The sequence below is a fragment of the Acinonyx jubatus genome, chromosome A3 (assembly GCF_027475565.1).
Source record: "Acinonyx jubatus isolate Ajub_Pintada_27869175 chromosome A3, VMU_Ajub_asm_v1.0, whole genome shotgun sequence".
Lineage (NCBI taxonomy): Eukaryota > Metazoa > Chordata > Mammalia > Carnivora > Felidae > Acinonyx > Acinonyx jubatus.
In genome coordinates this window covers 9,624,945-9,652,064 of record NC_069388.1, presented here as the reverse complement: position 1 = coordinate 9,652,064, position 27,120 = coordinate 9,624,945, and the positions used below count along the sequence as shown (strand labels likewise).

Sequence of the window (27,120 nt, the reverse complement as noted above, 5' to 3'; positions counted from 1 at the left end):
TTAGAATAGATATGGAAGTAACAAAAACGTTCATCAATAAATGAATGGATAAAGATGTGGTGTATTTATACAATGGAATATTACTCAGCCATAAAAAAGAATGGAACATTATCTGTATTAAATATCCACTGTGTTTTCTATCCCAACACTGCTGGTTATGAGTTTCTGTGCTATCATTCTTTTTCTGCATTCTCACACTGTGAGTTGTAGACAGGGCTGACCCGGCTTCTGTTTCCAACTCCGGGGGTGGGCATGTGTCTAGGCTGAGCAAATTAGCACAGCAACAGGTTCAGGTGGTCATCTGACCCAAAGTATTACATTAATATTCAGTCTTACACTTGGTAGGAACCAGAGGAAGACAAGTCCTGATCTGCTATACTTGCACTTAATAGAATTTCTAGGTAATGCAATTCTATAATTTCTAGGAGCTACCATGCAGAGAAAACTCATCAAAAAATGAAGCCAAACACAATGGAAATGGGAGCTTAGAGACCTATAGCGATGAGACCTGTGGGACGGCCTTTGGCTCCTGGATCCAGCTATTTCTGAAGCTACATTTACTCTTCTATGCCCAGGTATGTAAACCTATCCATTCTCCTCTTTTATCTAAACCAATGTGATCGAATTTCACTCGTTCTGTCTTCAAAGACCCATATGTTTAATTATGACTATACCAGTTGTTGTGGATTGAATTGTGTCCCCAAAAAGGATATGTTGAAATCCTAACACCTAGCATCTCTAAAATATGACCTTATTTGAGCATAACGTTGTTCCATATACAATTAGTTAGGATGTGGTCATACTGGAGTAGGGTGAATCTTTAATCCCATATGATTGACACCCTTGTAAAAAGGCAAAGAGATACTCACGGAGAAGATCATGTGAAAATAGCAGCAGAGTCTGAAGTTGTCCCTGTGTGTGTGTGTGTGTGTGTGTGTGTGTGTGTGCGCGCGCGCGCGCGCGCGTGTGTGTGTGTAGTTTCTACATCAGATATAGCTTTCTATGAGGCTGATAAATATAAGTACTTGGAAGTAGTTTATGGATCAATGAAATATTAATGGACCTGGAGGTGCTTTAAATGTATTTATAAAGCTAGGTTATCTATGGGTCAAACACCATTGTAGCGAATGCAGTTGTAATGAATGTCTTTGATAAATTTGGGTTTTAAGGCCCAATACATGTCCTACTTATTTCAGACAGTATGTGCTCTATGATCACAATTCCTTGAATGCAATTTTAAAATCCAAAACAACCACATGAACTAGCCTCATCGGTCTCTGTCTCTGTCTCTATCTCTATCTCTATCTCTATACACATATATACATATATAATATCTATATATTTTTATATATGTATATTTATTTATAAATATTATATATGTATATATTACCTATGTATAGGTATGTGTATAGATATACATATATATTTATATATTTCTTTAGAAAATCATCCTGCTGGATGGGAATACTCATATGTTTTACTGCAGAAATATTGGGTTTGATTACAGTGATCTGTCCCAGTCCCATCTGGGAGCGTTAACTTAATAAATCTCCACCAAATCACCTGAGATCCAGTAATACCTGAATTTGAGATATATTGGCCCTGAGATCCAGTAATACCTGAATTTGAGATATATTGGCCCTAAGAGAGAGGATTATAGACCTGGACAACCCTACATGACCGTTTCTTCAGAATACATAAGAAAAGCATTTGAGTTGTAATTGATAATGTTGGAAATTTTGTGGAAACATTTAAGAGACTACAGATAGAGAACTTACACAAATGCTAATAATATTTACATTTTCCTGTAAATGTAATTTTACAAAACATTTGTCTCAAGGTCATCCGTTTTGTTTGTGGATGGGGAGGGGATGTCTATCTCCTATGAGGTCTGTGAGGTCAGGGACCAGGATGCTTATTTGCACTCCTGTATCCTCAATATATAACTGAGCCTGATAATTAGTGCATGCTTAATAAATATATGCAGGATGCAATATTAAGTCCATGGAGGAGGCTGGGGATCAGATTTCAGGTGACCCACGCAATTTCTGGGGTTGGTGGACTAGAACTCAGATCTTTCATGTGTTTTCTCACCCTACCATCACTGTCTTGCTAAGATGAAAAGAAATTCGCAGCCCTTTCTAAAGTAATCAAAGGGATTAGACCATAAAGAAGAAAGAGGAATGCCAGGGGTCTTTGTTTCAGTTGGACAAAGCTAACCAGTCTGTGTAAATAGCCAAGAGCCTTGTTTCTAGATAAAAGGAGCCTCTGGTTGGTTCTAATCGGAGAGCATCCTTGGCGGTGAGAGATTGTAAAAGCAAAATATTCACTTTGAAAAATGAAACCCATTAAATTTGAGGCATTGTAATTTCCTATTGTGAGATTGTGGTACCAGCGATTAAATTCTATTGTGCGTCTTCAGTCCTTGTTACCGACGATGTGTCGTGTTATTAACGGAGATTCTAAGAATATCAGCTCTCCATAGCTAAAGTGCTATTTTGCTTCTCATGTGAAATCATTTGCATACATCTAAGAATTCATCCTTGAGTTGTCTCTTACCCTTATTCCCTCTATCCTACTTAGAAGTCAGTCCAGGGTGCCTGGGTGGTTCTGTCAGTTGAGCGTCCGATTTGGGTTCAGGTCATGATCTCACGGTTCGTGAGTTGGAGCCCCACGTTAGGCTCTGTGCTAACAGCTCAGAGCCTGGAGCTGCTTTGGATTCTGTGTCTCCCTCTCTCTGTGCCCCTCCCTTGCTCATGCCCACATACTCTCTCTAATATAAGTAAATATTTAAAAAATTAAAAAAAAATTTAGAAGCCGTTCCTGTAGACTACCCCTCCAGATAGATTTTGTGTACAATCCTTTCTCTGCCCACATGGTCTTACCTGGACAACTCGAGCAGCTTCTGAGCCAGTCTGTATGCTACCCATTCTTGACTCAACAGGCCAACTGCTCTCAACAGCCACAGGAAATAAGCATGGTGGTTAATTTCATTCTACTGGCAAGGAAACTGAGGCACAGGGTTTTATGTAAATTGCACGTGACCATACAGTCAGGAGTGCTGGAGATAGAATGTGATCCCAGAAGTGTTAGAGACTGTCTTCTTACTTCTAGCTTCAGATCACGCTATAACATCTTACACACAAGAGAAGTGGACAGCAGCTGAAGGGCCACAGGAAGTCTATAAAATTACTGCCTTATATACTGCCAGTGTCAAGGTTATGAAAGTCAAGGAAAGACCAGAGCGACTTTCCAGACCGAGGAGGATAGAAGCATAAGAACCAAATGCAACAGGTGATTCTGAACTTGATCCTTTTACTACAAAAGGCATTGTCAGGACAGTTGGGGACACATGAATGGGGTCTGAGAATTAGGTGGTAGGAATATATCATGTTAGTTTCCTGATTTTGATGGTCGATTGTGGTCATGTCAGAGAATATCCTTGTAGGAGATATACACTGAAGGGTTTAGGGCAGTAGGTCAGCAATTTCCTCTTAGAGATCAGGGGGAAATGATTCTTTTTTATTACTTGCAACTTCTCTGTGCTTTTTTTTTTTTTATAATTCTTTAAAAAAATTTTTTTTAATGTTAATTTTTATTTTTAAGACGGAGAGAAACAGAGCATGAGTGGGGGAGGAGCAGAGAGAGAGACACAGAATCTGAAGCAGGCTGTAGGTTCTGAGCTGTCAGCACAGAGCTTGACGTGGGGCTCCAACCCACGAACCGTGAGATCATGACCTGAGCCGAAGTTGGACGCTTAACCAACTAAGCCACCCAGGTGCCCCATCGTCTCTGCACTTTTGAGATGGCCTCAAAATAAAAAAAATATATACATACTCAGACAACACTTACTGAATAATTATCTTAATTACAATTCTTAGCTTTGAATTTCAAAATAGATATTTAGTAAGGCCATAGTCTTAAAAGCTAGGCATTGACAGGAAATCACTGTTACTCTTGATATTTCCCAAACTGGGCTTTTACCTCTCGGGAGCCTAGGCTTGGTGGGCAGACCACAAAGTGCAACTTTGAGTGGCAAAGGTGAGGCTAGGAATTCAGAGGAATTTCTGATCCCATAGGATGGAAAAAGCCCTTGGGGGCCAGAAGGAGGAGCCCAGAAATGTGACAGGAAGAGAGGAAGGCAGGAATTCTGAGAGGAACATCTTGGTTCTGGGTCTGAGGCTGTCTAGAACTTTGGGTCTAGACAACTCTTTAGTTCAAAGTTTGGAGAAATCATAAGCCCTTCAGGGCAGCACTGCATTGGGCACAAGGGTACCTCTGACTTGGCTTACGGCAGGAGAATACCATTGGGCAGCCTGGGAAACCCCAGCATGGGTGGGGGGGGGACAATCAGCTACAGTACTGAAGGGGATGTGGAAGAGTTGTATGGACCATTTGGCCTGGAAGAAGACTGGGTTTGGGAAAAGGAGGTTTAGGGGGCTAGGACTTTATGCCCAGAGGCAGTGGTGAGATCCGCGGTCTTTAACACCGGGTGCCAACACAGAACCCTTTAAAAGAGTACATGGGTTCAGCTCCATCTTGGTAGACACCAGCCCAGAGGGCCCACTGAGCAGGGGGCCACACTACGTGACAGCAGTTGCAGTAAGGATGGCGAGTGTGATGCCTGAAGACCATAAACACAAGGAGCCAATGTGGAAGGGGGTCTGGTGGGCCAGACGCACCTTCCCAGAGCTATGAGGACATAACCTTTCCGTGGTACCCTAATGCGTTTTGGAGAGCTGGTGAGAACCCCAAAACGAGAGAGAACTTTGAAGGTCAGAAGATAACTCAAAAGAAAATGGAACAAAAAGAGGCATGATGCCCTTGAGTGATAAATGAAGGGATTTCTGCTGTCAGTAGTAATGAAATTGAAGAACAGAAGCATTATATGTTAGGCAAAATGATTTATATACTCGGCTTCACCGCCACTTTTTTACACACTTCAGTCATTGTAGTAAATGTCAACTTTGTAGAAATGGTGCAGGGGATAAAAGTAATTAGGAAGATGAGGGTGAGGCCAAGAGCATCCTTTGACAGCATGTTCAGAGGAGGCCGTGCCAGGAGAACGGAGTCTTGGTTGAAGAGGAGGAGCCACGATGGAAAAATTGGGAGGTAGGTGGGCCGGGAAGAAGGAACAGCCCAGGCAAAGGCCTTGACGTGTGATTATGGTTGACATGTTTCAGGTCATGAAAGGGGGCCCGTGGGGCTGGAGCTTAGAAGGTCAGGGCAGGAGAGGCTGAAGATGAGTGAGGAGGGAGAGGTGGGCAGGGACTAGACCATGTAGGGCCTGACAGGCCACAGGAAGGAGGTCTGGATTTTATTGTAAGTGCAGTGGGCACCACTGAGAGAGTTTCAAGGATGAGTCCATGGGTTTAGTTTGTGTCTAAAGTGATCGTTATGGTGGCGCCTGGGTGGCTCAGTCAGTTAAGCAGATGACTCTTGATTTCAGCTCAGATCACGATCTCATGGTTCGTTGGTTCGAGCCCCACATCAGGCTCTGCACTGACAGCACAGAACCTGCTTGGGATTCTCTCTCTCTCCTTCTCTCTCTCTGCCCCTCCCTAACTCATGCTCCCTCTCTCTCAAAATTAAAAAAAAAAAAATAAAGTTATCACTATGGCCTGTTGGATGGAAAATGGAACCTGGGAGAACAGGAAAGAGGCTATGGCCATGAATAAGCAGAGATGGCATGAAGTGAGTGGTTTCTGGATATAATTTGGAGGTACAGTTGCCACATGGATTGGCTGTGGGAAAGAAAGAAATTGGTAATTCCCAAGGCTTTGGATTGAATAAGTCAGTCATTGGGGTGGTGAGGGTGAGGAAGTCATTGACTAAAGTAGGAAGTCTGGAGCAGAGGAATTTGGGGTGGGTTTGGGTTGCTATATTACTGCTAATGCTTGGCCACTTACTGATAACGCTAAAGAACCTGGGTGTGTCCAACCACAATCTGCCCCTCTAACATCAAGATAATGACCATGAACATGGCATGTCTCATATAAAACCATTTCCAAGGCCGTGTGTTTCTAGTATAAGGTTTTTATTTAGTTACTAATTTATTAATGACTCTGTTGACCTTTACACTTGGACACCTTGCTATAATGAAAATAACTCCCAAATTTATCACGTGAGCCCTGAATTAAAGACCCACCAAAGGCTTTACATGATGAAAGGAGTCTCCATATTGTGTTCTCTTCAATATGAAAAACCACACGAGTTTTTTTGACACGTGTAATACTTGACATCAGTCGATAAAAAAATACAACAGAAATATTCCGTGTTTAAAGCAGAGCTGAAAAAAAAAAGACTAAGAAAAATTCCATATCGCATAAAAGAAAGAGATTGCCACCAAAGTGAAAGGAAATCAATGGGACGACTTTGGAGACCCATTTCAATCTGTTGTTGACATTGTTTTCTGGGAGTAATTTTCTCAAAATGTTAACAGTATTGAGTTTGCCTATTGATTCTATTATTTTTGACCTTGCATTAGTGTGGGCTAATCTTACATGCCATAAAATTTCCTTTCACAGCTAAAATTATTGTATGACTCTGGAGGAAACCTCCAATCAGGTCAGGCACCCCCCTCGGGATTTTGATGAGTGTATAAGCGGCAATAATGAGTTATGTTGACTTCAATACACTTCCATGTTGTTTACATTTTCTTAAATGGTTTAAACAGGGTCATCATATAAATGATCAACATATTGACTGAAATACTCAAGCCTGGATGAATGGAAGGCCACAGCCAGCCAACCAGATTGGCCAGCTTGAATTTGAGTCAATAGCGTAAATATATATTTGGCTACCGAATCGAAGCCAACTTCACATTCGTTATTCTGAAAACGTGGCTAAATAAAATAGCTACAAAGTATACCACTGGAAGATGCCCTTTCTAACTCCCCAGTAGCCCTCCTCCCCAGCTGTGCCCGTCCGAAAACCAAAGAATCCAAACTGAAGGAATCCAGCAGAATTAAGGAGAAAAATATCTTCAATGGTTTTCCTGGGGAAGGACTAGAGGTATCATTGGCTCTGAGCAGGGGAAATTCGGCAGTTGTATTTTCAAAGGGTTTATGAAATACAGTCACAACATGCCATTAACGTCCCATCCGTCCTATCCGTTACCCACCCTCCCCAACCCGCCCATCTCCATGGGAGGTCAAACCACCTGTGGGCCACACTCCCCAGCCCACCCCTTGCCTTTGATGCTGCGCTTACTCAGTCTGCCTGCAAAGAAATTTCAGGATTTACTGGCACAATGCTAATGGGTTTGCCCACAAATACTTAGAAGAGTATCGTTAGAGGAGTTAATTTGCCTCTTAATGATTTAATTACATGCTACAGCTCTGGTGTTACAAGAATAACAATGTTCCTTACTTTCTGCCGCTACTGGGGATGCTGACTTTGGAAACTTTTGGGAAAGAATGACACTTGCTGTCCGTTAGAGAGAGGGGCCTGGAGTCACGGGGGTGGGGGTGGGGGGGCGAAGGGGCATTTTCCCATGCCACAAAAGAATCTTTCTTACTCATGTGTGTTGGAGTGAGGGGTCCTTTCAGGATCAGGGACGATCATTATAGGATGTGCTGTGATTTTTATTCACAGTGTCTTGACTGTTTCTGTGAAGTAGTACTAGTCTTTATTTTTAGGTCAGTTCAGTAGGTTTTACCTGGTTTGCCCAACACAGAGACAGAAAGTGCATGAGCTGGGCTCCAACTGAGTCTTTTGCCCTAAAACCTAATTATTTGAGCCTACGCTTTCTGTGGCTTAAAAGGCCTCACTGTGTGCATAGGGCAGGTTGAGTTCTTTGGAAGCTGAATTGGAGGTTTAAGATGTTTATTGGTATTGATGCCTGTAAAAAGAAGGGGAAGAAGCAGGACTGCGCAGAAGCAGAAGTCAAGCTGAAGTACAGGCTCAGTAGAGCCTTGGCCAGCCCTGTGGGGAGCTCCGGGGCTAGCACTGTCCATCATGGTGTCCCACATTGGGCAGAAATGGCCAGACCTCCATGCCCCCACGTTACTTTGTCACTGTACCAGCTGCTCCAAGGGCATGACCTGGGGCCAGCGGGCATTTCCCGGCTGTGGCAGCCCCTGAATTCAAGAATAGACAGACGGCAGTGAGTCTTAACCCTGAAGGGGGGTGCGGGGGGTGCCTCTCTGTGTCTCCCACACACTGTTTGCAGATAGATCTATAGAGACACAGAAGAGGAAGGAGAAGCACTATAGGCTTCTGGACCAGGATGTCCGAATTCATATCCCAAATGCATCTCTTCCCAACTAGGACACTGTGGTGGGTTAGTTGAACCTGGAGATCAGTCCAATCTGTAAATCTGGCATACGGGTAGCACTTTATTTAACTCGTGATGAGGACCAGGAATAGTTTCTGCAAAGGATCTTTGGTCAATGAATATTTTTATGAGCCTCTGGAGGTAAAAAAAAAAAAAAAAAAAAAAAAATCCATGCTCTGGGCCATCTATCATTCTCTCAAATTCTGACCTGAATATACCTTCTCCTGGTTTTTAGCATTCTCTTTCTGCTCAAGAGTCCCCGAAGCACCATGAGGACTCGTCTACCCACAGCTGGATTGTCTTCTCGGATTTTTGTTCTAAGGTCCCATCCCAGGGAGGCTGGGAACCAAAGAGGGGAGTCCTCTGAGCTTAGAGTCCTGTGAATGGTTGTACCGCTCATGGGATAGTCCCTGCCGGGAGCTCAATGCCAGGTCCCAGAACACGGGTTTCTCGTCTTTGTTCTGGGCCGTGAGGGAAGGCCAAGCACCAAGGCATCTGCGTAGTGCTTGGGGCCAGAGGTGACTGTGTGCCAGGCTTTCGTGGAGGCAGAAGGATACTCCTGAATATTTATTGAGTGCTTATTATGTGCCACCATCCAGTCATGCCTTTTGCATGAGTTTCTCATGCAATCTTCACAACAATTTGAGGCGTTATCCCTGGTCATATTTTAGTGAGAAAACAGAGGCTTACAAAAGATTGAGGGAACTTCTCCAGTACCTACATCGAGTGAGTGTTGTCACTCGAGTCGATCTCGGGCAGTCTGACACCAGGCTCAGAGTGAGAGGCAGATGGGGAATGTGGGGAGGGTTTAGCACATTCACTTCTGGCAATCTGTGAGGTCTTACAATTCCTGTGTCAGCCTCACTGCAGTGGGGCCCGGGTCTCTTCCGTTACGGAGAGAGAGTCTCATTTTTGTATTTATTCAATTACTCCTGGCTCTCATTTTATCTTTCCACAGATTAGATGCCTCCAAGCTTCTGTTGTGGGTGCCCGCACGTTTGACATCCATACGAGAAATTAAGTTTACAATGGTAGAATCTACATGGAAAACTCGCTGGCACTCTGTTAACAATTCTTCCCTGTTCGGCGGACTTTTCCCTCTGATGACTATCAGTTTTTATATGCTCTCTGTCTTCATGACTGATTTTGAGTGGAATCATTATCAGCTTTACTCAGATGATGTTTATCAGTTAAATTGCACCGCAGTTTCACATGAAGTAATCACTGAGTGTAGAACTCTGCAGTCCGACTCTCCTAGATTAAAAATCCCAGCCCTGCGATCTATGAGCTGTGGTGACATGACCTTGGTCAATGTTTTGAGCTTTACTTCTCGAACTTTCTATCTGTAAAATGGGCACGATGTTACTCACGGAGCCGTCCGGTGGGACAGTAGGCATCGGAACACAGAAAGCCCTCAACAAATTTTTATTCCTGTTACCCCACGCGGTTCTCTATGAAGGATAAGCGAACAGATGTGAGGTTGTATTTTGGTTACACAGCAGGATGGCTTTTGTTATCATTTGTTGGATTTTTTTTTTTCTTCTTCTTCAGGTCATGAGGAAAGGGCACGAGGAACAGCGGTGATTACTAACATACTCTCTGTTTCAGCTCCCCAAAGGTTACTTTCAAAAGCCGCTGAGTTAAGGTCTTCAAGGGGATTGGAGTGGCAATAACTGAAAAACTCCTGAAGAGGTCCAGGTGGACTTGGTTTCTCAGTGGAAACAAAGGGACTTCCTTCCTCAGTGAAAAAGAGTCACCAAGTGATAAACCAAGCGCCCTCTTTGAAAATTTCCCCGTATATTTGTCCCTAGGGGAGTGTGCCTCAGGGAGATTTATTGTTGGAAGCTTTTAGCCTCGAGCTTCATTTTAAAAGTCTGTATTTCCCTAGAAACAGAGGAGCTCCATTTACAAGTCACAGGTGCCCCCAAGCTCTGCTCCGGAGATCATCTCAAGTTTCATTCAACACCAGCCTCACACCTGGAGACGAATTATTTATTTCATCGCGCTGAGAATGGATTATCCTTCCGTTTCCCATTCCCTGCCATCTTGAGGCCGGAGACACAAGGCCTGAGAAATGAGAAGTGAGCGCGAGTAAAACCGGAGCGCTACGGATACGCAAAAATATTGAAGGCAGGGACATCACCTGCCCCACCATTTGGTCCATTGTGCGCCTGTCGCGCCTGTGTCGGTTGGAGCTCCCCCCAGGGCCCACCCTGAGATGGGAAAGTGAGCCAAGGATGGGAAGGCGTGTTGTCCAGGAAGCTCACTCCTGCCAGGGACCCTGGAGACCGAGTAGAAGACAGAGTAACAGTTCTGAGTTATCCGTGCCATGGGCAAAGGAGCTGGGTGTTTGGACATGTTCCCATCAGTCACTGGTTGAGGGCTGAGGCCAGAGGCGTCCATTCTCTGGCACATCGGGCCTGCCAGGTTGTGGCGAGGGTGCACCTGGAAGTCAGAGAAAGCCCTGGCACACAGGGCATCAGGGCAGTGTGCCCGGACGTGGCAAGGGCTGAACAGCTATGGTGGGTACCGACGACAGTGGCTCAGAGTTCTATCAGTGGGTTGAGTCTTTGGCTTCTTTATTTTAAAAAAAAAAAAAAAAATTTTTTTTAACGTTTTATTTATTTTTGAGACAGAGAGAGACACAGCATGAACGGGGGAGGGGCAGAGAGAGAGGGAGACACAGAATCGGAAGCAGGCTCCGGGCTCTGAGCCATCAGCCCAGAGCCCGACGCGGGGCTCGAACTCGCGGACCGCGAGATCGTGACCTGAGCTGAAGTCGGACGCTTAACCGACTGAGCCACCCAGGCGCCCCTCTTTGGCTTCTTTAAAAACAAGTTTTTTTTTTAAAATGTTTATTTATTTTTGAGAGCGCGCAAGAGAGACAGAGCAGGAACGGGGAAAGGGTAGAGAGAGAGGGAGACACAGAATCTGAAGCAAGCTCCAAGTTGTCAGCACAGAGCCTGACGCAGGGCTCGAACTCACGAAACGTGAGATCATGACCTGAGCTGCAGTGGACGCTTCACCAACTGAGCCCCCAGGCGCCCCTGAGCCTTTGGCTTCTGGTCTGTTTTAAGTCTATGTAGGTCATGGGTTGGTGCTGAGATGATGTGGATGATTAAGGTCAAGTTCTGCCCTCATGATATTCACAAGTTAGTGGGGCAGGTAACAAATAGTTTTGAGCCGGTGGTTCTAGTATTATAGTATGATATATTTAGCAATATGTGTATCATTTGTGCTAGGCTGTACCCCAAGTACTCACTTAGGTTAATTTGTTTGATCCCCACAAATCCCCCACAAGGTGGGTGCTTTCATTGTTGAGTTTGGAGACGAGGAAACACATGTCAAGGTTTGTTAGCCAGGCTGTGGCAGAGCCAGGATTTGAACACAAGCTTTCTGGTTCCAGAGCCCTGTCCTTCTCTGCTACACTGCGTACATCAGGGTTCCTCAACTCTGTCAATATTGATTCTCTGAGCTGGATAATTCTGTGACATGTGCTGTTCTGGGCTTTGTAGGATGGTTAGCAATATCCCTGCTGAAAGCCAATGGCACCTCCCCCTCCTCTATTCCCACCTTCTGAGTTGTGACAACACAAAGGGCCTCCAGACATGGCTAGAGTTCCACGGAGGGGCGAATGGTCCCAGGAGAGAACCCCCACTGTCTGTAATAAAGGAGTCATATTTCCTGGGAGGTGGACGTAGAACACAGGTGAAAATTCCTTTCTTCTCTATTGCTTAATCTTCCTTCCCCCAAAATAAGAAGAGAAGTAGTATTTTGGAGCCCATCATGTCTATAAATCAGTAGCCAAATACCTTTCAGGGCAGAGAAAATGGCAGGAGGAATGAAGTAATTGAAAAGTTAGATTTTTTTGTGCCTCTGAGTTGTGGGATAGGCATTCTTGCGCCCTGTACTGTGTTTCATGCCCTTTGGGCAGACTGCTTCCAAGGTCATGGTGTTTAAATGTTGCCTCGCAGCTTGATTAGCTGAGCAATTTGGGAAAAGACCATCAGATGGGAGTACACAGTGAGTTTGTATGGAGCTGTTTGTTGTCTTAGTTTCTGTTTCCTTGGGCTATTTTATTCATGGTGTTTTAGAGTTCTGTTTTGAACTCCCCCTCACCCAAGGGAATAAATCCCTCTTCTTTCTGTCACAAGCCTGGAGATTCCAAGCTTTATTTTTCAAGTCCTCCAAAGCCCATTTTATCCCTGTGGCTTCTTAGAGTCGGTCAAGTTTGAAAACTGATCCTTGAGATTTTGGGGTGTTTTGTGTGAGGACAATAGCCATCGCTGTGGCATTAACGTGTCCTTATCTGTCTCCTTTCTCTCTTCTGGCAAAAACACTTTTTAATTCAACTTCTTCCAAATTTGGCTTTATAGCTAAGCTATGTGATCAGAGAAGCTTCAGTTTAATGTTGAAAGCCTGTAGAATTCACCTTTTTCAATTGGTCATGAAAGTGTAATCCCATGGTACCGAAGCATTCTTTAAAACAAGGCATTTCCATGTGCCTTTGAATAACTTCTTGAGCGGTACTTTGTTAACCTGCCTACAACTCTCTATGACCAATGCTTTTGTTGGTCCCTGCTTCTGGTCATGAAGTAAACAATCACCCTGATGACTTGAATTCTGTTTGTGTGCTATTTTTGAGAGTTGAAGTGCCCCCATAGTCCAGAGTGTAGGCTCTGGGGTCGGATAGAACTGGTTTTGAATCCAGTCTCCAGCACTATTAGCTTTGTGAGATTGAGCAAGTGTGGAGACAGAAAAATGGCTGCCCCAAAGATGCTGGTGCTCTAATCCCTGAACCTTATAAACACGTCCCTTACCTGGCAAAATGGACTTTGCAGGTATGATTAAGGATCGTGAGGTGGAATATGATCCTGGATTATCTGGGTGGGCCCAATATCATCACAAGAAGGGGGTCATAGAGAGAGAGAGAGACCGGAAGATGCTATGTTGTTGGCCTTGAGGACGGAAGAAGAGGTCACAAGCTAAGGGGCATACACAGGGCCAGAAGGTGGGCGAGGTAAGAAACAGATTCTCTCCCAGAGCCTGAGTGGAGCCCTGCTGACATATTGATTGTGGCCTAGCGTGACCCATTTCAGACTCTTGGTTCCCAGAACTGTAAGATAAATTTGTATTGTTTTAAGTCATTAAGTTTGTATTAATTTGTTACAGCAATAATAATAAACGAATGCAGCAAGCAACCTGATCTGTCTAAAGCATTGTTTGATCATGTGCAAAGTAGAATAATAAAGATATTGATCCCATCGGGCAGTTGTGAGGTATAAATGAGACATGTCCTTGGCACAGGGCCTGGAAGAGAGCACGTGCTTAAAGATACTGAATTAGCCTTGGCCTTTTGATTTTGCCATAGGGTCGCCTCTCTGTCACCCTGCCTACTGTTGAGCTTCCAAAATAGCCACCTGTGACGGTCAATTTTGTGTGCCAACTTCGCTAGGCTATGGTGCCCAGTTGTTGGGTCAAATACTAGTCCGGCTGTTGATGTGAATTCCTAGCACCTGTGTTTGTGGATGTGGTTAACACTTATAATCAGTTGACTTTAAGTAAAGCAGATTACCCTTTATCAGGTTGGTGGGCCTCGTCCAATCAGTCGAAGGCCTTAAAAGCCAAGACGGAAGTTTCTTAAGGGAGAAGTCATTCTGAATGTAGACTGCCACATAGAAACCCTACCTGAGTTTTTCTGCCTGCTGGCATGCCCTTAAGAGTCAGACTTCAGGCTACAACATCAACCCTTACCTGAATTGCCTGCAAGCCTGCTCTACAACTGGAATTGCCAGCCCCTACTATCATGTGAGCAAATTTCTGAAAATAAAGTTCTCTCTTTGTTTATATCCCACCGGTTCTGTTTCTCTGAAGATCTCTGACCAAATGCACCACCCAAACCAAATGCAGCACACCAACACGTTTAAGATTTTGAGAACAGAAGAGATGGGGGGACTGACAACTACAAAATATTAAACCTCCTCTCCAGTTTGCTAAGATCTTTGCATTTCCTCATTGACACTTACAGGGATTGCACCCCAGTTGTTTCCTTTCTGTCCTCTTTAAACCAAAAGTGTGTAAGTAGGATTATGGTAATAATGGAATCTCTTATGACAAAATGTCACAGCCAAAGAATTGGGATGGTTCTGTAACATTCTTTGTAACGGGGTTTGACCTTGAACTTAGAGTTGATAGTCAACAGAGATGATTGCATTGCCAGATCAGTTTGTATCTGGATCCATTTAGTTCTCTAAGCCCCTTTAAGTGCCCCTACCCTTTCCTGGCCACCTAAGGCTCGACCCTAGGGCTCCCTAGTGGTTAAGCAGCTAAAGGGCTAACGTCTACATAAGGGCATGTCTGTTCTGATTGGTTGGTGTTGGTGCTACGTACGTTGTTGATTATCTTGGTATTGTTTTTGCCTAAAAATCATAGTGAAAGAACAAAATACAGTGAAGAATTGTCCAATTGTTCACGTCGTAAATGTCTACAAATGTGAAATTTCACCGTATGTTATCAGTTTAAAGAAAAGATAGGTAAAAATCTTCATATTTTGGGGGCACCTGGGTGGCTCAGTCATTTAAATGTCCAACCCTTGATTTGGGCTCAGGCCATGAGCTCACGGTTTGTGAGTTCAAGCCTTGAGTTGGGCTCTGCACCGACAACACAGAGCCTGCTTGGGAGTCTCTCTCTCCCCCTCTCTCTCTGCCCCTCCACTCTTGCTCTCTCTCTCTCTCTTACTCTCAAAATAAATAAACATTAAAAAATCTTTTGAAAAACTTCATATTTTCCTTTTCTTGGATACTATTTTAAATCTTCTTTTTCAAGCCATCCTTTTTAAGGATTAATGTAGTGTGTCGCTTTTTACCTTTTTCCTTAACAGATAGGAGACAAGTGTGACTATTTTCAATTGGACAAATATTTGGATTTTCTCCTCTGAAGATAAGTCTCACAGCGTTGCTTGCTGATTCACATATAATTCTTCCGTGTAAATTTTTTTGTTATTGGTCTTGGAAGAAAAAAACTAACTCGTTCATACTGTTGGACTACCTTCCCCCAATTTCATAGAGAAAGTAATTTGCCAAACACAAGGATTTGATCAATAAACAACTTGCAATCCCTATGAGGCCTTTAAAGGGCTTTGGATTGTCAAACACTGACTCAGGATTTGTTCTGGTAGTTGTTAAAAATTACATAAACATAAGTTGCTTTTTTTTTTTTTTTAAGCTTCAATCAACTGAAGGGTCAGTAGCAGGAGAAGATTTGGCCCTGTGATTGATTAGTTGTTATAGATGCTTCTTCCAAAGAAAGTTAATCAACAAGATGTTGACAATATCAGCAAAGTTTTGCATCTTTCTTGGAAACTGTTGCTTACAGAGTGTGGAGTTATTCTACACCACGCCTTCCTGCCAGGAAACAATAGGGGTGAGATTTTTTTTTTTTTTTCCAACACCAAATTTTCTAGGAGCCTGTGGGCCATTCCTGTCCCTAAACTAAGGACTGCAGTGCAGTTAGGCAGGACTACTAGGCCAGAAAAGGGAAGGTTCCTTAAAACCCATTCCAAACTGAGCTTCCTGATGCTAAAGACCACGGCCATCGTATGAACCCAACTTCCCAGCGCCTAACAGTACTGGTATAGATTGCTCCATAAATATATGAGATTTCCATGCATGCCAAGGTCATGTTATAGAGAGATAAACAGAGAGGGATTTGATCTTTCATGTTAGAGTTGTATTACAAGACAAGGCTATTTATAGTAAAGAAAGAAGTTTTATAATGGGTATTCATTATTTAGTCCCTGATAGATGCTGAGCGTGTGTAAGAAGAAAACACAACTTGTTGAGAAAAAAAAATTGTAAAATGTAACACAAGAGTTATTTACAGGTGAATTTAATAAGAAATAAAAGAACATGAGCCACATTCCTAGATCTTGAACATATAACACATCAAACTCATGAATACTGTCTTATACATGTAAATAATACTTAAATTATATACATAGTGAAAATTAAAAGATGTTATATACTCATTCTTTATTTACTTTTTAACATTTATTTATTTTTGAGAGACAGAGTGTGAGCAGGGGAGGGGCAGAGAGAGGGGGGCACAGAATTCGAAGCAGGCTCCAGACTCTGAGCTGTCAGCACAGAGCCCGACGTGGGATTCGAACTCATGAACTGTGAGATGACCTGAGCAGAAATCAGACGCTTAACCGATTGAGCCACCCAGGCACCCCCTCATCATCCCTTTTTTAAAAGGTGAACTTTCAGGGTGGGGCAAGTCTCAGGAGCCCTTAAGCTCTAACATCAAAGGCAGAAGCCATGCAAGGGAGGAGGAAATTATGCAAATAGAGGAAGAGTGGAAGAGAAACTCACAGCCTGTTTCTCAAACCCATGTCGCCCAGAGACTAGGTGCAGAAGGACAGAAGGCAGCTGCAGTCCACAGGAGGCTTGAATTTTTGTTGCCTCATCAACATACTTCGAGTCAGTAAGGAAGGGACAAAGTATGGACAGTGTGCCATGATGAAGCTTGGCTTTCTGCATTTCGAGACACCATGGCTGCACTCTCTAGTTAGAGATATCACTTACCAAAAGTGTGAAATATGGGGGCACCTGGGTGGCTCAGTCTGTTAAGCATCTGACTCTTGATTTCAGCTCAGGTCATGATCTCATGGTTCCTGAGTTCGAGTCCTACATAAGGCTCTGTGCTGACAGCTCGGAGCCTACTTGGGATGCGCTCTCTCTCTCTCTCTCTCGCTCTCTCTCTCTCTCTGTCTCTCTCTGACCCTCCCCCACTCACACTCTCTCTCTTTCTCAAAAGAAATTTAAAAAAATTTAAGAAAAAGTGAAACATGGCTTAACATGAAATACATCCTTAAAAGTTAGTTCTAGAAGTACAGAATGATAAGCAAGCACTATTTAATATGATCTCCAGTATGTTTTGCAAGGAAATGACAGTGTTCCAATTCATCCTCATAATTCTCGAAGATCCCTTCTCCTTTTATCTCTGATATGTTTTCTGGAAGTCGGTTCCTTATCTTACTCCCTTCCTTATTTTTCCCAACATTCCATCCTCTAGTCTCTCTGCTGTTCTTTGGGTTTTCAGGGTCACTTTCATATTTTCAAATATGCTAGTTAGTTACTTCACTAGGTGATCCTTCTATCCTTCCAAGTGCTGAGAGTGAGGCCTTCTTAAACTCTGTGCTGTATTCTGGGCCCTGGTTTGTGTTTTGGCAGACCCAGGAAGGATGAAGGAGAGCCATTTAATAGAACAAGCAAAGGTGATGTGACTTTTTATAGTGAAATGGAAAGATGAGTATTTTAACCCAATGGGTCCCCATTTCTAGAGATAAAATATTAACATTTTCTATTAAAAAATTAAAAACAACTTTAATTTGTTCTCTGTGTGGGCAAGGACAATCTAAACCTTAAAAAAATTATTGACATCACAAAGAATCCATTAACAATTTAAATAATATGTCTATATTTTATTTTTTAAATATTTTATTTATTTATTTATTCATTCATTCATAGCAGGAGCAGAGAGAGAGGAGAGAGAGAGAATCCCAAGCAGGCTCTGTGCTGTCAGCGCAGAGGTTCATGTGGGGCCCAATTCCACGAACCCTGAGATCATGACCTGACCAGAAAGCCAGAGTCAGTCACTTAACTGACTGAGCCACCCAGGCCCCCCTGCAAAATTTCTATACTTTAGAAAGTAACATAAAGCCTATAAAAAGGCACACTATAAGCATGGGTATATATGTGCCACATATATGGCTCAAAAGGTGTAAATATATTTACTGTTGAAGAATTCATGAAAACCAATTTTTAGGGACTAAGGTCTAGGGAGAAAAGTGAGCAAAAGACCAAAAATTCCATTTATATAAGAGGAAATACAAAAGGCTAATCAACGTTTCATAGTGTTCAACCATAATAAGAAAACTTCATATTAAAACAGAAATGGGAACCTTCTTGCACTGTTGATGGGAATGCAAACTGGTGCAGCCACTCTGGAAAACAGTGTGGAGGCTCCTCAAAAAATTAAAAATAGAAGTACCCGATGACCCAGCAATAGCACTACTAGGAATTTATCCAAAGGATACAGGAGGGCTGATGCATAGGGGCACATGCACCCCAATGTTTATAGCAGTGCTATCGACAATAGCCAAATTATGGGAAGAGTTCATCAACTGACGAATGGATAGAGAAGATGTGGTTTAGATACACAATGGAATACTACTTGGCAATGAGAAAGCATGGAATCCTGCCATTTGCAGCAACGTGGATGGAACTGGAAGGTTTTATGCTGAGTGAAATCAGTCAGCCAGAGAAGGACAGATATCATTTGTTCTCACTCCTATGTGGATCTTGAGAAACTTAACAGAAGACCATGGGGGAGGGAAAAGGGTGGGGGGGATAGTTACAAACAGAGAGGGAGGGAGGCAAACCATCAGAGACTCTTAAATACAGGGGACAAACTGAGGGTGGATGGGGGAGTGGGGAGTGGGGGAGAGGGGTAAGTGGGTGATGGGCATTGAGGAGGGCACTTGTTGGGATGGGCGCTGGGTGTTGTATGTAAGTAATGAACCACGGGAATCTACCCCAAAAACCAAGAGCACACTTTACACGCTGTATGTTAGCTAATTTGACAATAAATTATATTTAAAAAATAAATAAAATATGATCTCTTTCCTCCTAATTATAAACAAGTATAAATTGAAAAAAAATAGTCAGTGCTGGGGAAGGTGTGGTGAATCTGTCCCAGGGAAGTCAGTTACGAGCACTTTCTGTTTCTCACCATTTTCCTGATCTCTCTCCTGGTTCGGCTCCCGTGGGGATGAGTTTTCTGATCTTAATTTGTAGGACCTTCATGTTAAATTTAACTTTTGTGTCTCTTTGCCCCCCTCCCCCCCCTTCTTTTTGCCACTGTGCCTTGGTTGAAGCCACTAGGTTCTGCATTGACCGTCCTCTCTAACTCGACTCTCAAAAGGAAGTTCCTGGTTCTTTAGGCACTGGTCTACTTCTTCCCTGGGGTTCTGCCCTACTGAGGGAGCTGCAGTAGAAGGTGACCAATTCATTCCAGTGTGCTCAGACTTTCCCAGTTTTAGTATTTAAAGTCCCTGTGAAAGACCCTCCATGCTGGGGAAAATGGGAGAACTGGTCACCCTCTTGTCATGTGCCATTAAGCAAAACTCCTATCTCACCATTTCCCCCAGGGTGTTAGTTTTCTATGGTTATTGTTACAAAGTAGTATAAGCTGGGTGACTTAAACCAACAGAAATGAATTCTGTCACCCCTCTGGAGACTGTGAGTATGAAATGAAGGTGTTAGCCAGGCCAGGCTCCCTCAGATGACGCCAGGAGAGACTACTTCCTTGCCTCTTCTAGCTTCTGATGATCCTTGGTGCTCCCTGGCTTGGCAGGTACACCAGTCCAACTTTTGCCTCTGTTACCACATGGCCCTCTTCTCCCCATGTGTCTTTACCTAGTTTTCCCTTTGTATGGTGCCCAAATTTGCCTTTTTTATAAGGATACCAGTTGTACTGGAGTAGTGCCCACTCTTGATGACCTCATCTTAACTTGGTTAAATCTGCAAAGACCTTATTGCCAAGTAAGGTCAAGTTTGGAGGTACTGAGGTTTGAGACTTCCACGTATCTTTTGGGGGAGACACAATTTAACCCATAACACTCAGTCTTGCACTCATTGGCTCTTGGACAATAAACTCTTTAGTGTAAATCATGGAAGATTGTAAGTGCCAGGGTCGAGTCATTTGTACTTCATCCAGTAGGCATCAGTGAGTCATCGATGGCTTCTGAACAAAGGAGTGACATGCTGTAAGTGTCATTTTAATAACACTAATGTGGAAATAGTGTATATGATGGATTGGCTCGTGATGGGAGCTGGTTATTAGGACCGTGAGAAATCCCCTGGGCTTGTGCCCAGCTACATCACCACCTCCTGCTGAGATCGGCCTTTTGTTCAAGAGACATCGCATACCTTTTCATACTTTCTCAGAAAAGGTATATAAGATCTCTGCAGACATCCTCTCCAGGGCTCAAAGGCAGATCCTTGTTAAATTGTGGCCAAGGTACCCTGTTCTGCCTACTCTCTTGTGAAAGACTCTCCTATCAAATAGTAGGGAATAATTTCATATCTTATCAATTTCTTTGTGCTCAACCCACATGCTTAAGTCTTTCTTTCTGTTTTGGGTCTTGGCGGGTCAATATTCCCTTCCCTCCCCACAGCCCATTCCCAGGTGTGTACCCAACCACACTGCAGCCTAGACCATGTCTGATTTCAAGTTTGGACATACTTTCTACTTGCTTGCTTGCAATTTGGGAATAATTTACATTCTCCTCCTTAATTAGACTCTTTCGACTTTCGTCTTGGAACCTTTCTTTGATCTCCTGATTAAAACTCCTATTAATGATCCAGGGGTGGGGCGCCTGGGTGGCTCCGTCGGTAGAGCGTCAGACTTCGGCTCAGATCATGATCTTGCAGTTGACGAGTTCGAGCCCCGCGTCGGGCTCTGTGCTGATGGCTCAGAGTCTGGAGCCTACTTCGGATTCTGGATCTCCCTCTCTCTCTCTGCCTCTCCCCCGCTCATGCTCTGTCTCTCTCTGTCTCAAAAATAAAGATAAACATTAAAAAAAAAAAAAAAAAACAAACGATCCAGAGGTGGTGGTGGTAGTTAGCACCCACTTGCCATGGTCTTTGGCCTGTGTATTACTTTAGCCTTTCTGCCTTTTGCGAACACGACTTGAGTTTTAGGCTGTGTGCAAGAGCTTTGTCCTCTGGATCCCCCAGAAAGTCAGGAAGCTCTTGGAGTCATGACATCACTGAAATCTCTCATACCTACAATTACATAATCTTGACCAATTCACACCCCTTTCTTAGATAATCTGTTTATATGCGTGGCTTGGAGGATTTATCCCTAGAAGCCTGACTCCTTACCACACGTGGTTGGACAAGGAGTGAGCACCCAAACAAGATAATCAGATCAGGTAGTTTTTTCTTCCCCAATTCAGAATGACACAGAGACTGGATTAGTTAACTGGTGTAGAACCCAAACTGGAACCCAACTCTTACTAAGTTGGGGTCATACACTCTGGGATATCCTTGAAGATCTACCTGGAAGGGTGCTGAACAAAGGAGTCTGTCTTCAGAGACGGAAGAATCTATCCACTCATTTGACAAATACTGATTGGGAACAAGTATTGATTCAACAAGTCCAACCTCTGAGGATTCTAGGCTTTGAGGATGCGGGAGTGACATGGCCTCACCTCCTGGCATTTGCTGTATAGAAGTGGGAGAGAGACAGTACATAACACTGCTTGAAATTATGTTGTAGAGTTGAGAGCTATGAAGAAAGGGTAACAGAATAAGGACACAGGGAATAATTGGAGGGAGTCTTGCTATTGTAGATAGATTAGCCAAGGAAGGCCTCTCTGAAAGGTCCCACCTGAGCAGGAACTTGAATGAAGTGAAGGAACAAGCCACATGGACATCTGGGAGAAAGGACACTGTAGGCAGAGGAACGAGTGCAAGAGCCATGAGGCATGAGGTTTTCAAGGACTCTCTCTTGCTGCTGTGCGGAAGGCAAATGTGTTGGGGGGAGGGATGAAGAACAAGGAGAGGAGGAGGGAAAGAGATCGACCACCTGTGTATCTTGGAAATCCTCCCTGTGCTTTCTTTGGTCTAGAAATTTTTCTGCATACTTCTAACTATACTTTTTTTTACTTGGTCAAAGTGGGTTGGATTTCTATTCCTTGCAATCAAATTTTCTCCCTGATTAAGACCAAGCTCCTAAGAGCCTGAAATACGGTGGAAGTAATACAGAAGGAGAAAAAGAAATGGCCATAAAACATACCATGGTAATACATTCACAGGACCTCATCATGTATTATTTTTAACCGTAGGTGATGAAAATATAATTCAGTTTGTGGAAAGATCATTCGACAACCGTAGTTCTCAACTGAGGATGATTCTGCCCTCCAGGGACCATTTGGCAATGTCTGGAGACATTTCTGATTCCGTGGAAGGTAGTGCTACTAGCATCTAATGGGTAGAGGTCATGGATGATGCTGAACATCTTACAATGAACAGAGACAACCCGCCCCCCTCCCCTGCCCAACACACACAGCAAAGAATTTCCCAGTCCCAAATTTCAACAGTGCTGCAGTTGAGAAATTGCAAACACAATGTGCTCAGTCATAAGCATGATTATTTATGAGGCAGGCTTCCTCAACCTTTTAAGATACCTCTGATAGACTGAAGGAAGCAGAAAGGATAATGCAGATTATGCTTACCAATTTCATGTGGCTTTCTCAGGTGAATCAGCTCATGTGGCCCCTCCTTCGGTTCATGTACCTGTCTTGCAGCAGTGATCTGCTCTGGAAGAGGCTTGTTTTTCCATATAGAGGAGGAGGACTTGCCCCAAAGCAGACACTGCATTGGGAGAATGGGCTTCTTGGAAATGCACCGTTTTCTGGTTCTTAACTCTTGATCGTGCTGCAGTTTTGCAGAAGAGCATCACATATTGTCAAATTACCATCAGTTTTTTTTTTCTTTTTTTGAGAGAGAGAGAGAGAGAGAGAGAGAGAGAGAAGGGAAGAGAGAGACAGAGACAGAGGATCTGAAGTGGGTTCTGTGTTACAGCAGAGTCCTACATGGGGCTCGAACCCACAAACGATGAGATCATAACCTGAGCCGAAGTCGAACACTTAACGACTGAGTCTCCCAGGCGCTCCACCATCAATGGTTTTTATAGAAGATGTGTGCAAATACGACGCAATCAGATTGCTGCCTAATATTTATTGTTAATCTTCACAAATGAGTGGAGTAAAAACTCCTTCTAAGACTAAATAATAATTTTCTCTTTCTGCCACACTGAAGCCTGAGCGTCCTTGCAAATTCAATTCAGCAAATAAGTGTTTGTCAAACGGAATTACAAATCAAACCATTTTCATTCTTGATGAAGGAGGAAGAGAGAGAGAGAGAGACTGGTGGTTTTAGGCTAGGGTGCACCATACAGATACTCCACAGGAGAAGGGGAGAGAGGGTCACCATTCCAGGCACAGTTCTTGGAGCTCCTCTTTCCAGAACCTCCAGTTGATCTGTTCCATTGGGAGGAGATTGGTACAGATCCTCTTGGAGGGGGAGGGGGCCGTTTGGGGGATGGTAAATTTACCCAATCCTTTTTGCATGTTATTATTTATCATTGTTTTCCTGTTTATCTCTGAATTGCCGTCATGAATTCAACAAATCTTTGTTGAGCACCTTCTACATCCCAGACACTCTCCTGGTACGTGGGCTACCACAGAGAACAAAACAGGCACACCTTTCCCATCTCCTGGAGTCTGTGGTCTAACTGGGGAGACAGACAGTACACCCGACGCTTGACTCAAATGTCTGTAATTGAGAGGGTCACACGCTAAGAAGACAGGGAAGGGAGTGGTCATGGCTGTCAGATAGACTGGCCAGGGAGACCTGCATGGGGAGGAGGCCTTTAAAAGACCTCCTGAGGAGCAAGCTCTGGGTTGTCTGAGAGAAGCCAATTGCAGAAGGACAGAACGGCACCTGTCACGCCTGGCAGGTTTTGAAAACTGCGTCTAGTTGACATGCCTGGAGGACGTGAAGGAAAGATGGGGAATGGGGGATCCAGCCATTCAGGTTCCATAGGTCACGTGGGGACTGGGGCTTTTATGAACAAAAAAGCCAGGGGATGTCAAAAAAGACAGGGATGCCAACAGAAGAGTCCGATTAGAGGCGTAGGTCGCTCGATGTGAATTGTGTTGTAACGGGACGGTTCTGGCTGCTGTGCGGGTCACGTATGGTGGGGAACAGGCCAGCGAGCCGTTCACTGTCATAATTCAGGGGAGAGATATTGGTGGCTTCGACTGGCGACATAGGGATGGGCGTTTGCTGACGATATTTTTTTCCTCTGCATACTCTTGTTTTTCCCATTTCTAGCCAGAGTTACTAATTCGTGATTACCGCTGGCGTTTCCTGCACTTTTGTGAGTTTCCTGAGCCCTGTCTGTCCCCTCGCCCTCCGTTGCATTATTGTCAAACAGCGTGGTTGCGATAGATTGCTGGTGTTCATCTTCGTATTGATTAATTTCTTTCTCACACGCACCACGTGCATCTGCGACATCTACAGCGGAATTTTCGTGTGATGGGTCATTTGCACACGACAGCTTTTCATTATAGAAGTCATCCTCAGAGTAGCAGGTGCTGGACTCAACTCAGATAAAATGTTTGCCCAGTGCTTGCTGCTTAGTTCTCTCTCTTGACATGGCATTTGATGGGTTTTGCTTTGGTTTTTTTTTTTTTTGAATCAGACCACTGTTGAAATAATTACAAAGCTGTTTTCTCTTATTTATTTGCTGATCAACTGGGAATCGTGTTATTGTTTTACATGGGAAATGTAATTTCAGCAGTCACTCCTTTTAAATGAAATGATAATGCGCTACAGTGTGATTATATGACATGCCCATTATGGACTGAGGACCGTGGTCTCTTGAGCCCCGGGAGTTCCAACTGGGTGGAGAGGAGAAACCTCACTCCTGCAAGCCCTGAACTGGCTACTTGGAAGTCCCTTGTTCATGGCAGAGTTTGCACAATCAAATACGTTCCTGGGTCAGTCAGCTGATGCCAGCCGGTGAATCAGGCAGGTGTTTGAGAGCGGAGACCGGAGGGGACTTTGACAAGCCACACCCTCCCAGCCTGTGGAGCCAAGTCGGAGTCTACAGAGATGGCCAAAGCCAGCCCGTTGTCCTGCCGGCACGTGGTCCCGGCTTTGACAGATTTCCTTAAGCGAACTAGGGAATCTGGGTTATTCTGGACATTCTGAGTTTTAATTTCTTTTCACTCCTGAGCAATAAAATAGGTCTTTGTACCAGATCAAATTCAAGCTCTCTGGTTTGCAACTCATGGTTTACAAGGACACTTGTGCACTTCCTGTATTACACTGCCTTCATGTGCTCTCAGGGATGATGACCACGCGGGGCGCTGTAGAGTTGAGGCTTGCCGTAACTAATGGTAAGGAAGTTTACTTAGGTTTATTAACGAACCTACCTGGTTTTGGATAGCTGGCCTCGGAGCAGACTGAGCATTGAATGCTGGTGAGAACAGACCCTTAAGCTCTTGGTTCTGTGCTATGCTGCCCACCAGGTTGTCGATGGTGTTAGCAGAATTTGAACTCACGCCTTGGGCACCAGATGCTGTTGACAATGTTAGCTGTGACATCCAATGAGAACCAGAATTTTAATAATTTAGGTAAGCTATTTTAGCTCTATGGTCTGTCTTCAACTTCCTATACTTGTATCTTTTGTCCTGAAATTTCCACATAAGTGGATAGGGGAGGGCTTTTATTTTATTATTATTAGTTTTTGTCTTGCTTGATGTTCAAAGTCCTATTCGATTTAAAGAATTTTTTTCCTTCTTCAGCTCCAGGAGATTGTGTTGTATTGTTATTCTTAGTTTTATAATTTCTCTGTCTAGAATTCCTTCTTGAGGAATAATAGAAATTGTGAGTCTATGTTCTCTAGTGTTGGCCTCTGGGGTCACACTGTCTTCTTTTCTGTGTGGGCGAGCTCTCTCTGCCTCTTTCTTATAAGGACACTTTGATGGCATTAGGGCCGGGGGATAATCCCAGATAATCTCTCCATCAATTTAACCCTGTCTGCATTCTGTGCATTTTTCTTTCCCCCATACGGCACCAGGGACAGGTTCCAGGGACGAGGGACTAGTATGTTTGGGGCCAGTACTCAGCACGTTTCAGGCCTCTCGGCTCTTACTAGTTGCAGACTTTGAGGCTGGAGTTGTCTTTGCTGCTCCCTGCACACCCCGTCCTCCTTCCCTTCCCCATTTCCTCCCACCTGCCGTCCCTGATGCTCAGAGCAAATCCAACACGTCCGGAGTTCTGCAGCATTTCCTGTTGACCGACACTACTTTTTCTACTTTCCAGGATTGGGTTTCATTTAACTGCAAATAAAAAAAAAGTCACGTTTGGAAATTTCTGAAGTTTTCGTAGAGAGAAAGGATATGCTTTGCCATTATAATCCCTGAAAACACCTCATTGTCTACTATCCTTCTTAGGCTCTGAGCCCTCGGTGGCAAAGACTCTGTCTTATTTGTCTTTATTTACTTAATGCCCAGCACATGGTGTTGCTTCCACGTGTTTATTAAATGAATGTCACTGTGGATTTTGTGAAATGAATTGTGTAAGGTTGTTTTAACTGATTACCCAAATTGATTAGACCGCTCTTTGCCGTGCACAAAGAGGGTGCTCAGAAAGCCAGCGATTGTTTGGTTCCTAATTTGAAAACAATACTCAAGTTTCTATTAGTCCTGGTGGGTGGAACTTGAGCGTGTCCTTAACTCTTTCTCAGAAGAGCAGATTGGAGGTGGGGAGCAGCTTTGTGGCTTTTTGGTATGCAGCTGTTCCCTTGCAAAACTTAATTTAAAACAATAAAAAATGTACCTTGAAATCATTTTGTCTCCCTATTTATTTAATATGATTTATGCTAAATGCATTTCATATCACCATAATGTATCGGAGCTCAGCCACCACCTGTTATTTTGTAGGGGAAATAAACAAGACCTCTCTCATCAGATGAGTTAATTACACTGACATATTCACTCCTCCCCAGAGATACCACAGCTAAAATGCTGCAAAGCTCTAATTCAAACAAGCAGGCTGGAAACAAGAGTGCTGCTGTGGTACATTTTCTCTGGAAGAATCAAAAGCTCAACCCTGTCTTGGCACTGGAGGGTGGCCTCGCCGGAATTTGTCACATGGAGGCCCATCTGGGTCCTATAACAAATCTGTAGGTGAGTTGAG

At 43.7% G+C, this 27,120-nt stretch overlaps 1 long non-coding RNA gene across 1 annotated transcript in view; it reads left to right on the top strand.

The window, feature by feature from the left end:
* The window catches only part of LOC113595736 (uncharacterized), a 410,316-nt gene that overhangs the window by 170,498 nt on the left and 212,698 nt on the right, over window positions 1–27,120 (top strand). The window contains exon 6 of the long non-coding RNA XR_008289039.1: window positions 426–575. This is a non-coding gene — a long non-coding RNA (uncharacterized LOC113595736). The remainder of the gene's footprint in view (window positions 1–425; window positions 576–27,120) is intronic.